The sequence below is a fragment of the Prenolepis imparis genome, unplaced genomic scaffold, assembly GCF_030444845.1.
Source record: "Prenolepis imparis isolate NDT839.2.m4 unplaced genomic scaffold, iyPreImpa1.0 SCAF_7, whole genome shotgun sequence".
In the NCBI taxonomy this organism is placed as follows: Eukaryota; Metazoa; Arthropoda; class Insecta; order Hymenoptera; family Formicidae; genus Prenolepis; species Prenolepis imparis.
The window spans coordinates 6596957-6611277 of NW_028141165.1; the positions used below are offsets into that span (position 1 = coordinate 6596957).

The window sequence follows — 14321 nt, forward strand, 5'->3', positions numbered from 1 at the left end:
CGGTCACCACGCGATCAAGGTCGCGAAAGAATGAGAAAGAAAAAAAGAAGAAAAAAAGAAATGTGACTCTTACCTGTCACAGATCGCAATGCTTTTGGCTGGTGTTATGCGTCATCGGCGCAGAATCAGTCGCTCGTCCATGAGGGAAAATCAGCCGGGGAAGAGAGAAGAGAGAGAAAGAGAGGAGAACACTCGTGGGAAGCACGAAAGAGATGGCAGGATGGGAGGAAGAGGACCGAGAGAACACATATACAGTCAACGCAGTACCACCAGTGGCAAGATATTTGGCGGACTCTAAAATAGCAATAGCTCCGCGTCCTCCGTCGACGTTTTGCTGCTTTCTCGACGCAGTGACGACACACACGCACATAGATACACACACATACACATTGCGTGCTGTTCGTCCTATTCGTTTCTTCCCTCTCGTCGTCGTCGTCGTCGTCGTCTCTTCGGTCTACCTCACTTTTATATTCCGAATACAGAATAGAGAAACCAATTCTGTCGCGCTCTATCGTCCCTTCCGCGCTCTTCTCTCATTCGGTCATCAATCGTGCGTATCTCAAGATGCACTGCTTCGCGCTCTGCAAGATTAATGTCGTCGTCGTCGTCGTCGTCTTCAATATAGCCGAGAAAGAGAGAGAAAGTTTGCTCTGACGTTTCCCTCAAAGAAATAATCTCGAAAAATACTCATTCGTTCTCTATCCCACTTCGGGCTCGATCTCCGTCGACCTCTCTTATTTCGACTCCCCCGCCGTCTGCGACCCGATCTGCGATATCTGGGTATCCGTGTCGTCGTGCACGTCGATCGCACTTTGCACGCATTACAGATCCATTGATCCTTTGTCCCCTCGCCACCCTTGTCCTCCCACACCCGACACCCCTCGCAGCCGCCACCGTCGTCGTCTTCGTCTTCGTCTTCGTCGTCGCCACCGCGTCGATGCCAGCCTCTCCGTTTCGCGCGGACCGTCTTATCTCGGAGTGCACAGCACTTGACGGATCATGGTGGGATTATCGTGGCTCTCCGACTCTTCGAAATCGTTCTTTCCAATTGGAAAATCGATGTCGAGTAACGTAGACCAGGCGATTTTCACGAGATGTTTGTTATCAAGGTGCTTCACGTACCTTGAGTTTCAAGCTGTCAGCGAGAACCGAATGTCAGACTGACGATCAGGAGGTTGAGTCTGACACAATTGGAAGAATGATCTTGGTGAATTTAATGAGTAACTAATCGAAACTTAATGATAATAAAAAATTAATGCTTTTGGAGAATTATTAAATGTTATTTATAAACGAATTGCACGACTAACGATCTGCATAAATATTGAGATGTTGACAAGATATAAATGCTATTTGATAAATCTTGCTGCTCTCTGATACTCTAATACGAAAGATTGATTTCTAGAGAATTTCACGTGCTATCTTCCACATCGAGTAAAGGAGAGATGACAACTCATCATTTTTCCTGAAGCCGATCAATAAACATCGAAAGTTTTCGCACGGAATCGTGCCGTGTTTGCGCGATATATATGTTACCTCTCTCTGTTCTTAACACGAACAATTCTCTCGAGCAATCTCACAGCGAATAATCATCCCACTGCGACCTGCTCCCCTCGCATTGACTGACAGCTTCCAGAGCAAGCTTCTCCCACGTGCCAATTCGTCAATCCTCGTGATGACCAGCTGAACGATTGCGACCGATTGCGCCCTTTACCCTAACAATTTTTCGATACGAATGTTATTTTCCTAGACCGACTTTGCAGACCGCTGCTATTTTCACTTGCTATTTTTTCAGCTCTCGTTCGCGCGAGAATTTCGCGAATTCTATACTTCTCGTTATACTTCACGCGAAGATTTTCCCAAGCGAAACGCTCGATCATCAAAGACCACCCTTTCGGACTGATTAAACTCCCTTGCCGTACCGAATCACCCTCACTTTTTTCCTCTTCTTCCGTCGCACGTGCCGGCTTATCCCAGACACGCGATTGACGGAGCGAGTGTGACAAACACTGAAGTCTCCCTTGGTAAAGCAAGAGAGGCGAAGAGATGCTCGCGGCTCCGCGGTTCGCGCGCGACTGACAGGGCAAGAGTCGTTATTGGAACCAGAGCGCCTCAAGTCTATCCTTCTCTCTCTCTTTTTCTCTTTCTGTTGCACTCTCTCGCCGTCTCTATCTTACTCTGTCTCCCTCACGCCTGTTCTATCACATTCCCGCGTTGATCTCTCTCCCTCTCTCTCTCTCTCTCTCTCTCTCTCTCTCTCTCTCTCTCTCTCTCTCTCTCTCTCTCTCTCTCTCTCTCTCTCTCTCTCTCTCTCTCTCTCTCTCTCTCTCTCTCTCTCTCTCTCTCTCTCTCTCTCTCTCTCTCTCTCTCTCTCTCTCTCTCTCTCTCTCTCTCTCTCTCTCTCTCTCTCTCTCTCTCTCTCTCTCTCTCTCTCTCTCTCTCTCTCTCTCTCTCTCTCTCTCTCTCTCTCTCTCTCTCTCTCTCTCTCTCTCTCTCTCTCTCTCTCTCTCTCTCTCTCTCTCTCTCTCTCTCTCTCTCTCTCTCTCTCTCTCTCTCTCTCTCTCTCTCTCTCTCTCTCTCTCTCATGCGAAAAATCATTCTCTCTCCCTCCCTCCATCCTACCCTTGTTCCTACCCTCTATCACTCCTTCCCTTTCTCCTTCTCTTCTGCATCCCTCCCTCTCCCCTTTCCTTCCATTCTCCCTCTCTCTCACTTTCTCTCTCTCTTTCCCTCTCCGTTTTGCTTTGCTCTCTACTCTCATGAAGAAACCTATCTCTCTCTGTCGTTCCCACCGCTGACGCACTCGCGACTGGGTCGTATCGTCGTATCTTTGTCATTCCTATTTTCATTCCGTCTCTTTCCATCTACCGTCTCATCTCTCGTCACTGAACAGGTTCACTCTTCGGCTCCGTTCAACATGGAGCAAGCGCGAAACGAACGAAACCGAAACTCAAACTCGGCGACCGCCTTCACCAACGTTTCATCCTCGTTTTCTTCTTATACTTCCTCTTGGTGCTGTTCATCTTCTTCGGCACGAAGCTGTTCTTTTTCCTCCTCAGCTACGTCAAGGTGATTCCTTTTTGGTGTCTCCTTCATTTCTCGCTTCCATCTTTATCTTGGTCACCACAGATTTTCTACCTCGGTCAGTTACATTTTCTTCTTAAATCCACTTCTGCATCTTCACCTTGTACGATTTGCGAAAAAAATAGGACATGTCACATATTTGTATACTTTGATTTTTTCGTATCTCTATGCACGTTTTCATCTTTCTTTATCATTTTTCCGCATATTCCTGTCACATCTTATTGTTAGTTATATCTCTCTTCCATTAACATATCTCCTTCGGCTTTATAATTTATTTCTTATTCCTGTGTATTTTTATCTTTCAATATACATTTTTCTTTATCATTTTTTTTTGCTTATCTTCCTTTTTTACTTTTAATAAGATTTCTTCAAGATATATTTGTATTCTCTTCTATATTCTTTTTCTCTATTTCTTCTTGTTTTTTCTTATCTCTCCTTCTCTTTATTCGATATTTTTTCCTTGTGCTTTTATTTTTAAAATATTTTTTTCGGCATTTCCATTTCGACTTACATTTATGTACATTATCTTCGCTTTCAGGAATGCTTTTGCTTTCATATCTAATCATGTTTCTTTCTTAGTACTTTTTATCCTTCTGATTCGAATATCTTTCCTCTGACAATCTTCTTTTCAATCGTGGCTGTTTTTTTCAACTTCGCTTCCTCAGTTTCGCATAGACAACATACTTCCCTCATGATTCTGTCAAAACTCTCCATCCTTGTCTTTATAGCTACAAGCGAAGACACTGTCCAAAACTGGTTGGAAGACGCTCCAGCGCTCGTTTCGGCACCATAATCGACTGGCCAGACTGTCGTGCCACAGTCACCCGTCTTACTGCCCTCTCCTTATTCCATGATGATCATTTTCACTCTCCTTAGACATTTTTGCTCTTCTTCCAACTCCGTAAAAATAAAATTAAGGAGAAAAAGAAGAAAAAAGACTAATGACTAGAAAGGAATGTACAATCAAGTTGTTGTCAAAATATAATCCTTTAAATACAAGCCTCTAATTTGATGGAAATCGATTTTTAAACTAAACACAATAACTCTACTTTCCCTCCTGTGCCTTCCTCTATAACTTTCTTTCTTTCTCTCTCACAAGTAGAAAAATCGATGATATCCTCCTCCGCCAACTCTTTAATCGCGTTTAATTTAATAATGTAATATTTAAAAATATTGGTTATATATACCTATTCTGTGCTATATAGCGTATTTAATTAATAAAAAGTAAATATATATTATATTTTTAAATATTATATATTTTTAATATAAATCAGATTAAAATCCATCTGATCTTTCATTCCCCAAATCATTAATTTTTTTAACAATAAGAGAAATATTATTTCTAAAACTTCATACTTTTACTGTAATATTTTCGTTAGATTTAAAGTTCAAAAATTTAGTATTCAAATCTCTGTCTATGCCTCGCAAATCTTTGTCTTTGCTATGGTAAGCGTTAGATTTCTATCAAACATTGTTTTAAAAAATCTAAACATCGACCGTTAAAACTTGAATCGACGAACCGAGGTATAATAATATGAATATCATGGGACGCCGAAAGCATCAGCTCCGATTTGGCGATTAGGGACTAACAAGATTCAATCCTTCGTATCCTGTTTGGACTTTGGTGCGTGGTTCGCTATACGTTTGCCAGTTGACAAAAATTTGCGTACCGATGAAATCAGATGTTGAAAATGTTATTCTGGTTAACAATATGCTAAGAGATTCTAAAAACTTAAGATTGCTTATAATTATTTTTGAATATACAAAGAGTAAATTTGTGTTAAAAGCATTAATTATTATTATTATTATTTATTGTCAAATTAATTATCGAAGTTTTTTTGTGATTTTAAGTTATCCAAAAGCCTCACTTATGTTTATCTCATTATTGTTTGAATAGATTAAATAGTACCCTTCCTTTTTATTATTTTATACAAAGCTCTCGAGATTGAATACTTTAAGTTAATATTTTGTTAGCAACACTTTTATTTTTACAAGAAAAATAATTATAATTTCTTCTATAATGTATTTATTTAAAAATTTTTAAAAATCTCTTTTTTAAAAATAATTTAATCATTGTCATCACAAATAGTCCAACTTTTTTATTTTTAAGGGATAAAATGATACTTACTTGTACTTTTCACTAAACATGGCTGATTGGATTATTTGAGAAATTGAGTGTTCATAGATATACTAATTGTAAGTGTAGAGACTACGCATATCTCTTCTTCCCCAAATAAATAATTCGATAAAACAATGTAAAATTCAATTTTATTTTCATTCTTAATCGGTCGCGTAATAATCATCTGATATTGTGAATAAATACCCTTTGCGGTATTTCTCTTGGTTCACTGCAAAAGGTGTCTCGCTATTAAAATTCCGTTTTACAGTCGAAAAATTTGATTAGAGACTCCAATATAATATAAATATATAAAAACCTATAAATTATTTAAAATTTAACATACACTTTCAAACAAACATAATTGTTTTTCTAGTTTTAATATATAATAATTAAAACTTTACTTATATTGAGAGAGAAGAGAGAGATCTTTGTCATACATACATATATTCCCCCCAGCAAAAATATTTTTTTAAATATTAAAAATAGACATCTATATGTGTTACTCTTGTTCCTATTTAATTGTAATAAGTACTTATAAGTACTCAGTTTATATATTAAGTAGAATGTATGTAAAATATAATATAAATATTTAAAATTTTTTAATATTTTCAAACAGAAATGACGTACTCTTCAATGATACATTTTACAAATGCAATTTATGTTAACAAGTTTTACAAGTAATTATAAAAGCTATACGAAGAGCGAGCAGTAATTAACTTCACGAACAAAGGTAAATGGTTCTACATCTTCAGTCGGCCTTTTATATCCGGCGGCCCCTAAAAAACTAGAAGATTTAAAAAAAAGTCACCGACGATTGGACATTTAAGAGGGATGGAAGTCAGGTCTAAACTCTTCGCAGCAACTTCGAAAGAATGGACACGCCCAAATTTAAGGATGCATCGTATTATAAAGGCTCAACTTTATATTGTTCTCAATGAAATCAAAAAGTTCTGCGAACTTTACCATAAAAATTTTCTTATAAGCGCGATTCTAAAAAATAATCAAATATAAATATAATTCAAATATAATTTTCGACTAAAGAATTTTTGAAATAAAAAAATATGTTCCTTACGTCAAAGAAAGAGCAAGAGAGAGAGCAAAAATTCTTTACTCAAAAATTATATGTGAATTATTTATATTTGATTTTATTATTAATATAAAGTTGAGCCTTTATAATTCAAATGTTATTCAGAAATATTTTGCAAAAGTTATGGCATTTTTTTTCCATCGTATTCGATCGTATCTTACTTTCTTCAGATTTCTTCGCTCCGACACAATTTTAAGAGTTTAGGTTTTTTTATTTTCACCAAATATATTGTCTCATCGAGACAAACTTTCGCAGAGACCAGCTCGCAAATTCTTCGAGGCACCGTCAGGAAACGAAGACAGCCATCTGGGTATCCGTCTTCGACCCCCCCCCCCCCCCCGTCAACGATCTATGCTCGACGTAGCGGGAAGAAATTCGCGCACATAATCCGCGCGTATCGAACCGTTTCGCGCGACAATTGGCATTCAGCTCGCATCGCCGCACGTCGAGATAGGTACATACAGGAACACACGATGCATGTAATGCCCCGGCTACATCAATACGCCGACGTAACACACAGCCTACGTATCATCGTCACGTACGACCGTCGATTGAATACGCGGAGGTACTCCGCGTGTATCCGCGAGTACCGGGCGAGGCGTCGCGACGCGATTGCGACAAGTCGGCTCGCCACGAGACCGCCCGTTATATACCGTTATGCGAACATCGCAGACGGGATTTTCTATTTACCGAACAACGGCACCCATGACGGATTAGAACGGACCAAGTTTTTCGGGTGTGGTCGCTGGTGCCTGGATCACCACGTCGAAAATTCGATGGCGATTCTTTACCGAGAGTTTCGTTTGCGAATTTTGACGTATGTCGAGAAAAGGAATAATTGACAATATCAAACGTTATGATAATCCTTTGCCGCGATTATAAAAAAATTAATACGCGTTTACGTTCATATCCTTTTCTAAAAAAGATCACCACGTCGAAAATTCGATGGCGATTCTTTGTCGAGAGTTTCGTTTGCGAATTTTGACGTATGTCGAGAAAAGAAATAATTGACAATTGAAATGATATATAATATACAATTTCTCACTCACCGATACGGTGCAAACGGAGTTGTAGTACACAGCACATTGATCTGAAAACAAAATATTCAAATTATGTATATATCTACATATATGTGTGTCGAATATCTCATAAATACAGTTTTAAAAAAAATGTTTTTATTTTGCATACCTCACAGTTGCTCCGCTATCGCCCGATGCCTCCCCGGGCCTCCTCCTCCTTCTCTCTTGGTCCTTCGTAGCACTCACGACACTCGCGAAAACATGAATAATTACGATTGTTCGATACTTTACGCGGCACTCCCGACACGTGAAACTTCATACGGCACTCCCGACACGCGAAACTTAACACGGCACTCCCGCCACGACGCGTGAATCGCACTGTGTATCGCATGCTACCTGTAACAAACAAAATACATATACATATTAGAAATCTTATTATTTTGCATTATAACACAATATAAATATAAATATGTAAGCTAAAATATTTAATTAGCAAATTTTCGCTTCATTAATATTTTTTGACAGAAATCAGCTGATTAAAGCGTTAATTTGCTAATTAATTTTTAAAATATGTTATAAAAATTATATAAAATAATAATATGTTTTAAATAATATGTTATAATACTTTAAACTCGATTAATATTTTTGACAGTTATCAGCTGATTTCTGTCAAAAAATATTATAATCGAGAATAAGATATTATAACATATTATTTACAACATATAACTATTTTAATTTTTTAACATATTATTATAACATTATTTTAACATATTATTTTAAAATGTAATTATCAAATTAATGCTTTAATCAGCTAATTTCTATGAAAAAATATTGATTGAGTTTAAACAAACTTTATATTATTTTCGAAAAAATATCATTTTTTTAACATAAAACCGAAAAACGGCGCGCACGTAGCGCGCGTTTGTATTGTTCTAATGTAATATAAAGTGCAAAGATTAAGCGAGAGCATTTTATTAGAATTGAAAGAACTTTTCCGACGAATGTAGATTGACTTTCGTCGGGACGTCGCGATCTTTTTCCAAGATCGTGAAATGGTAATAAGGATGACTAAGTTCTCTCATAAATGAAAGTTTAACGAGGTTCTTTTTATATCGTCGACGTGATCCTTGCGGCAGTGTCTCAATAACAGAGATTGATCGTCGCGTGGATGACGTTACGTCCGAGCAATAGACATACTACTACTTGTCGACGCGCGACTGATCGATGTCACTTATCAATAATCGAGATTTAACATTGAGAAATCCTTGACACCAAAAAGAATTTTTCACTCAATGAAATTTAACGAGAATCGATGATTTTATATTAATATCCGCTTTAAAGTTCTATAACTAATATATTGTTCATAATTAATATTTCCACGTTGAAATTACCGATTTTATTAAGGTATTTTACTTTTCCAGTAATTTTTTTATTTAATCTAAATTAATAATGCATAATCGAAAAGATTAACCGTCTCAAAGCTGAGATGTTTGTTTTATTTTTTCAGTAAAATCAATTCCTTTTTTTAATTTAATCTGAATGTTTTAATTTCAGAAAAATAATATCTAAATAATGCATAACCAAAAAAAAGATTAACTGTCTCAAAGCTGAGATATTTGTTTTATTTTTCCTATAAAATCGATTTCTTTTTTTTTTTTAATTTGAATGTCAAATTAATAAAAGTAAAGATATTTGCATATTGTTATAAATATTATTGCTTTGTTCTAATGAGATGAATGATTTCAATTGCAAAATGTAACGCAGAGCGAGAGCTTCTGAGGATACTCTTACACGAAAGTACACACCCGAATAAGTACGAGTACGCGGAGTCCTTGCTAAAGATAGCACGATGACAACGTCTGAATTAGCGGCGGCTTCTCTCTATCAATTAGATGGGGGTATAATATATACCAGGAAATGCTGAACAATTGTTGTTGTCTGGCCCACATACGGGGCTAACTGCCACGCGCTTTCCTCATCCCGTCTTCCATTTGCTTTCATTGCATTCACTGACGGGACAATTTCTTTCTTTTTCCCTCTCTTTCTTTGTCTGTCGTGCATCGTTCCACAAACAAAATGTACGCAACAATCACGCGAAAAATTAATTTCACACAATTAAATATTTATAGAAACCTACTGTGTGTGTGTGTGTTTAAAAAATCGTCGTGTAGTATTTTAAGAGTAAATTCATTGATTCATATGTGATGATATTTAAGTATCAAGATAGTTTAAATTTAAAATAAAGTATAATATATACTATCCCCTTAATGTGTACCATATCAATATGTCAAGTACAGCTTACATATACAGATGCTTTAAACTGGTATGCGCATCTACTATAGTTAAGTGTGGCATTACGAATAATTAATTTGTTTATCGCTGCAACGACATGGTAGATCTAGTTAAATAGTATCATATATTGACGTTCGTTCGTCAGCGTTGATCAAACAGCTTCGCAACAATAGAGTGTTGTATTATAGATGTTAACATAATAAAGTAATTTGTGAACACACAACCGACTCTGTCCGGTATACAAACTTTTACGATCGCAAAGTACTTAAGATGATATTATAAAATATTTATTTTTATAATATCTTATCACAATATCTTATTTTTATTATTAATAAATCTTATTATTAATAATAATATTATAATATCTTATTTATTTTTATAATATTTTTTAATATCATTTTGATATTACAAAATATTTATTTTTTACGATATTTAATTATTACTCAATAAGTGTATTTTGTATAGCGTATTGACTTTACAATTGTAAAAGTTAAATAATATATAACGGATAGAGAGTCGATTGTGTGTCCGTATAAATTACTTTATTATGTTAATATCTATAAAACAATACTTTATAGAATCTTATAAAACTTTTACAAAATATTATAATCTATAAATAAATTACAATCTATAAGATATTATAATCTATAAAATATTATAATCTATAAAATTGCTTCTACCTATATTATCTCACACAGTATATCTGATTTAATTATCTTTTTTTTTCAATTATATTCTGTCCAATTAATAATTCTATTTATAAACATATAAAATGCTTCACAAACATGTATATATACATATACATGGTATGTAAGAGACAAGCTTTTAAACAGCCTGATAAACAACGTCTTCTACTTTGCTCGATTATTATTATTCGACGCGCTGCAACTCTAAATGAACGGCTGCGATAATATGGCTCAGATTCTTATCTACGATAGCCACAGCAGCAGAACGCGCGCAATGCGCATTCAATTCGGCGCGCTTACGTCATCGAATAGAAGAAAGGAATTCAAACGAATTCAAACATTTGTCGTTCCCGGCACGTAATTCTTCTTTATAAATACGATTTATGCAACACTCGAATGTAGAATCGCAAAAAAGACTTTCGGACGCAAGATTACGTAATCTATTTTGTGTAATCCCTTATCGCCAACCACTTTATCAAACAATATTCCAAAAATTTCAAGAGGCAAATAAAATACTAAGAGAGAAAGAGAGACATATCTGACTTTAAAAATAAAATTCTAAATTCAAGATTTCAATCAATTATCAATAATGATAATTATAAAATAGTTCATGTCTACGAACTCTGACATGTTGTAGAACAAGGAAGAGAAATTCCTTACGTAAAAAAAAAATTAATATTTACATATAGTAATTATCTAATATTTACATTTTTATATAAATTCAAGAAATCAATACATTGCTAAATAATATTTTCTGAAAAATGATAATTTAATTATTGCATAATTGCATACTGTATCGAAAATGTTGTGCGATAAACGACATTGTGATTGAAGATACAATTTTAATCGGCTCGCAATTTTGTCTCTCGTCACAATAACTACGCGTCCCAAATACCTTTTTACTAACTTTTTATTAATTTGTTACGAAATAGTTCTTCATTAATAAAGATATCGGAAAGTCTGGACCGCAACAAAAACACCGTCACCGTCGTTCGCGATTATTTGCGCGACCGAGAATCGGAGTGCAAGTGCGTTGAACCAAACAGTCTGTGACGACGAATCGTCATTAGGCGAATCGACTGGACTTCATTGAGAAATGAGACGCTGTAGCCCAGATATCGATGCAAATGCGTTTCACGCCTCTATTGGAACGTCGAGCCGCCGCCATCGCTTCGATATCAATCCGTGCATAGAAAGCCACATTGCATCGACATATTGGCAAAATCGAATTTTTAAAATCGGACAAAGTAATTATGAAAATTAGGTATATAAATTTAAGCGAAGGAAAAATAACTACACGTAATATAATAAATCTAGATCTTTATAGATCTCTTTTGTTTTAGCACATCTCGCAAAATTAATGAAAAAAAAAGTTTAATTGAATTTAATTTAATTTAAAGAAAAAGAATTAAACTAGGAGTATAAACATAAATTTTAAAATAAAAATATTTTATCTCTTATACGATATGTGTTCTTATCTATTTCATAAGTACATTCTCCGTTAACTCGAGAAGCGAAATGGTCCAACCTTACGCGCACAATAGGAAGATTAAGAATTTGGCGAATAAACCAAGAGAGAGAGAAAGAGAGAGAGAACTCTAAGTGTCGACGGTTTGCGAGGAAAAAAAAACGTGAACGAGCGTGTTAGCCTTTATTGGAAAATTAGATTCAATCTAACGCGAGACTGTAGTCTCTCACGCTTGCACGCGGCCAGACAGAAATTACGAAACCGACGATGACCGCGGATAATGTCGTAATGTTACAATGAGCGCGCACGCACATTCCACGCGTCGTGCGGCCACCGAGGAAGAACATTGACCACCGTACACACGCGGAAGTAATTAAGTCATTTTAGAGTTTAATGAAGCACATATGGATTAACCTGATTAACTTATTCATCAGGGAGAACAACGATATTGATTGCCTGTCTAAACAACCGTTGCCGACAAACGTCGCCGACCGATTTTTTCATAAGAGATCGTATACTTGCATGAACTAACAATAATAATCTGTGTTCATTTTTCTTGCTTTAATTTTATTGTATCATCATATATTGTCGGTGTAGAAACGAGGAATCAAGACAATGTTTAATTACAACCAGAGAAATATAAAAGTATTTATCATATAGATTTTTTTTATTTGAAAGCCTAAAATAAGTTGAATTTTTATAGAGAACAAATAATAATTTGTAATTTAAGAGAATAATTTTATATATAAAATATTATATCGTGTGTTATCAGTGTTAAAAAAAAGTATTGATGTGTATATAATGTTTAAAAATTTATAATATTTAATTAACATCTTGAATTAAATTTATAAATTATGTCTCTCATAGATTTATAACTGTAGAAAAATTTATTTATTCCTATCAAGTAAAATTATTTTTCTATCTTTATAATGCACACAGAAATGAACTATTTTAATAAGAATAAATTGAAAAATATCAAAATGTACAGCTCACATATTTGTTCTTCGTGTGTTTTGCATAATGTGACCACACGCTATCGCTCATTATTACGATGAAATCTTTCGCGAGGTAATTTGATGATGCACTTCAGAGATCTCCCCAAATTGTCCGTAATTGTTACAATCTTTACATCTCTCTAATGCAGTACCGTTGACCCTGACTCGATATATATTTCGTCTGTCCCTTCCAAGAAGGCAATTATGCTTCAATTAGTAAATTAGTGCTGATCTGCACTCCGCATTGTCAAAACTCAAATTGGAATCTCTACCTTCCACTCGTCTCGTTCCGCAGCTATAATGTCAGCTGTCTGCCTATCTACACACAACCATCACAGTTATACACGGTAGCAACCATTTTGACCTTGGATACAAGCACGAGTCTTATTATATTGTATATGTAATAATTTATTTTTTATTTCTAATTCACTTGCGATTGTATTAAATTCGCGTTTCACAATTGATTTGTATCAAAATCTTTCAATGATAATGTACAAATACATCTTACATTATGTATTTTTAAATCCTTTTATTTGTCGATCAATTATTTTTGTTGCTACTATGCAAAAGTTTTTATATTCATCGATTCTACGCATGTTAAATAATTTTTTGTATATAGGAATCAGTTTTCACACACACATACACACAACTAAAGATCTTATTTCCAGATATTCAAATCCGTTTTTTTTTTTTTAATATATATATAAGTTGTGTGTAATTATGTAAACTATGAAAAGTTTTTAATCTTATATAAACACAATTTATTTAAAAAGAAAAAGATTTTAAAATAGTTAAAAAAAATATAGACTTTCTTTCTTACTAGAAAAATTAATTGTTGCTCCAAAAATGCTTGTACAAATTAATTTTTTCGCGGATTTTATTATTTTTCATCCATTTTTTATCGATCTTCATTAGCAATTGTTAAATTTCATTTTTAGATTTTCTAATACTATTTTTACGAACGTTTGAATTTTTATGTCCCTTGTTAGTTTGTGCTCGCGTATTCATTGAGACGAGTGTTACTGCTATCTCTCGAAAAATCGGAATTTAATATTATGCCGAATTATGCCGATATCTCTTACATAGGTAATGCGTCTGCGACGTATGTGAAGGTATGACGCGACCGTTTCTGTTGTCGAATAAGAGCGTCGGCTCTCTTTTCGCCTTGTTTTCGAGTTTCTCGCTCGTGGACTCGTTGAATTATTGATGAGTATGCGATCGACTACGCCAGGACGGCATGAATTCGGATATTATTCGTCTCGCGGACAGTCAAAAGCATCGCGATAGTGATCACAATGTGATCGATGATCGGCCGTCTTGATTGCCAGTGTTAAAGGTTACCGATCTGTCGGCAAAATAAAGAAATGCAATGCCCTAAAAACTGAAATTTCGCAGAGATCAACGATATGTATCGCGTATTCAATCGTGTCTATATTTAGAAATGTACGTATTTGTGTAAATGTGTGTATACAGGTCACGAAGCATCGAAATCGCGACAAGCGAATGAATTAAAATTGACATCATTGAGGTGATATATTTAAAATAGTTCACCTTATACATGCACACCTCTAATA

General features: G+C 35.1%; 1 protein-coding gene across 5 annotated transcripts in view; it reads right to left on the bottom strand.

The window, feature by feature from the left end:
* The window catches only part of Oatp74d (Organic anion transporting polypeptide 74D), a 96802-nt gene that overhangs the window by 64868 nt on the left and 17613 nt on the right, over positions 1–14321 (bottom strand). For 2 of the 5 annotated variants that reach the window (XR_014425778.1, XM_083043070.1), the window contains exon 1: positions 74–2265. The gene's annotated coding sequence lies outside the window, so the exon portion shown is untranslated. Of the gene's footprint in view, positions 1–73; positions 2266–7336; positions 7378–7475; positions 7703–14321 lie in introns of those variants that run through there. The other 3 variants (XM_083043073.1, XM_083043071.1, XM_083043074.1) reach the window with 3 other exon arrangements.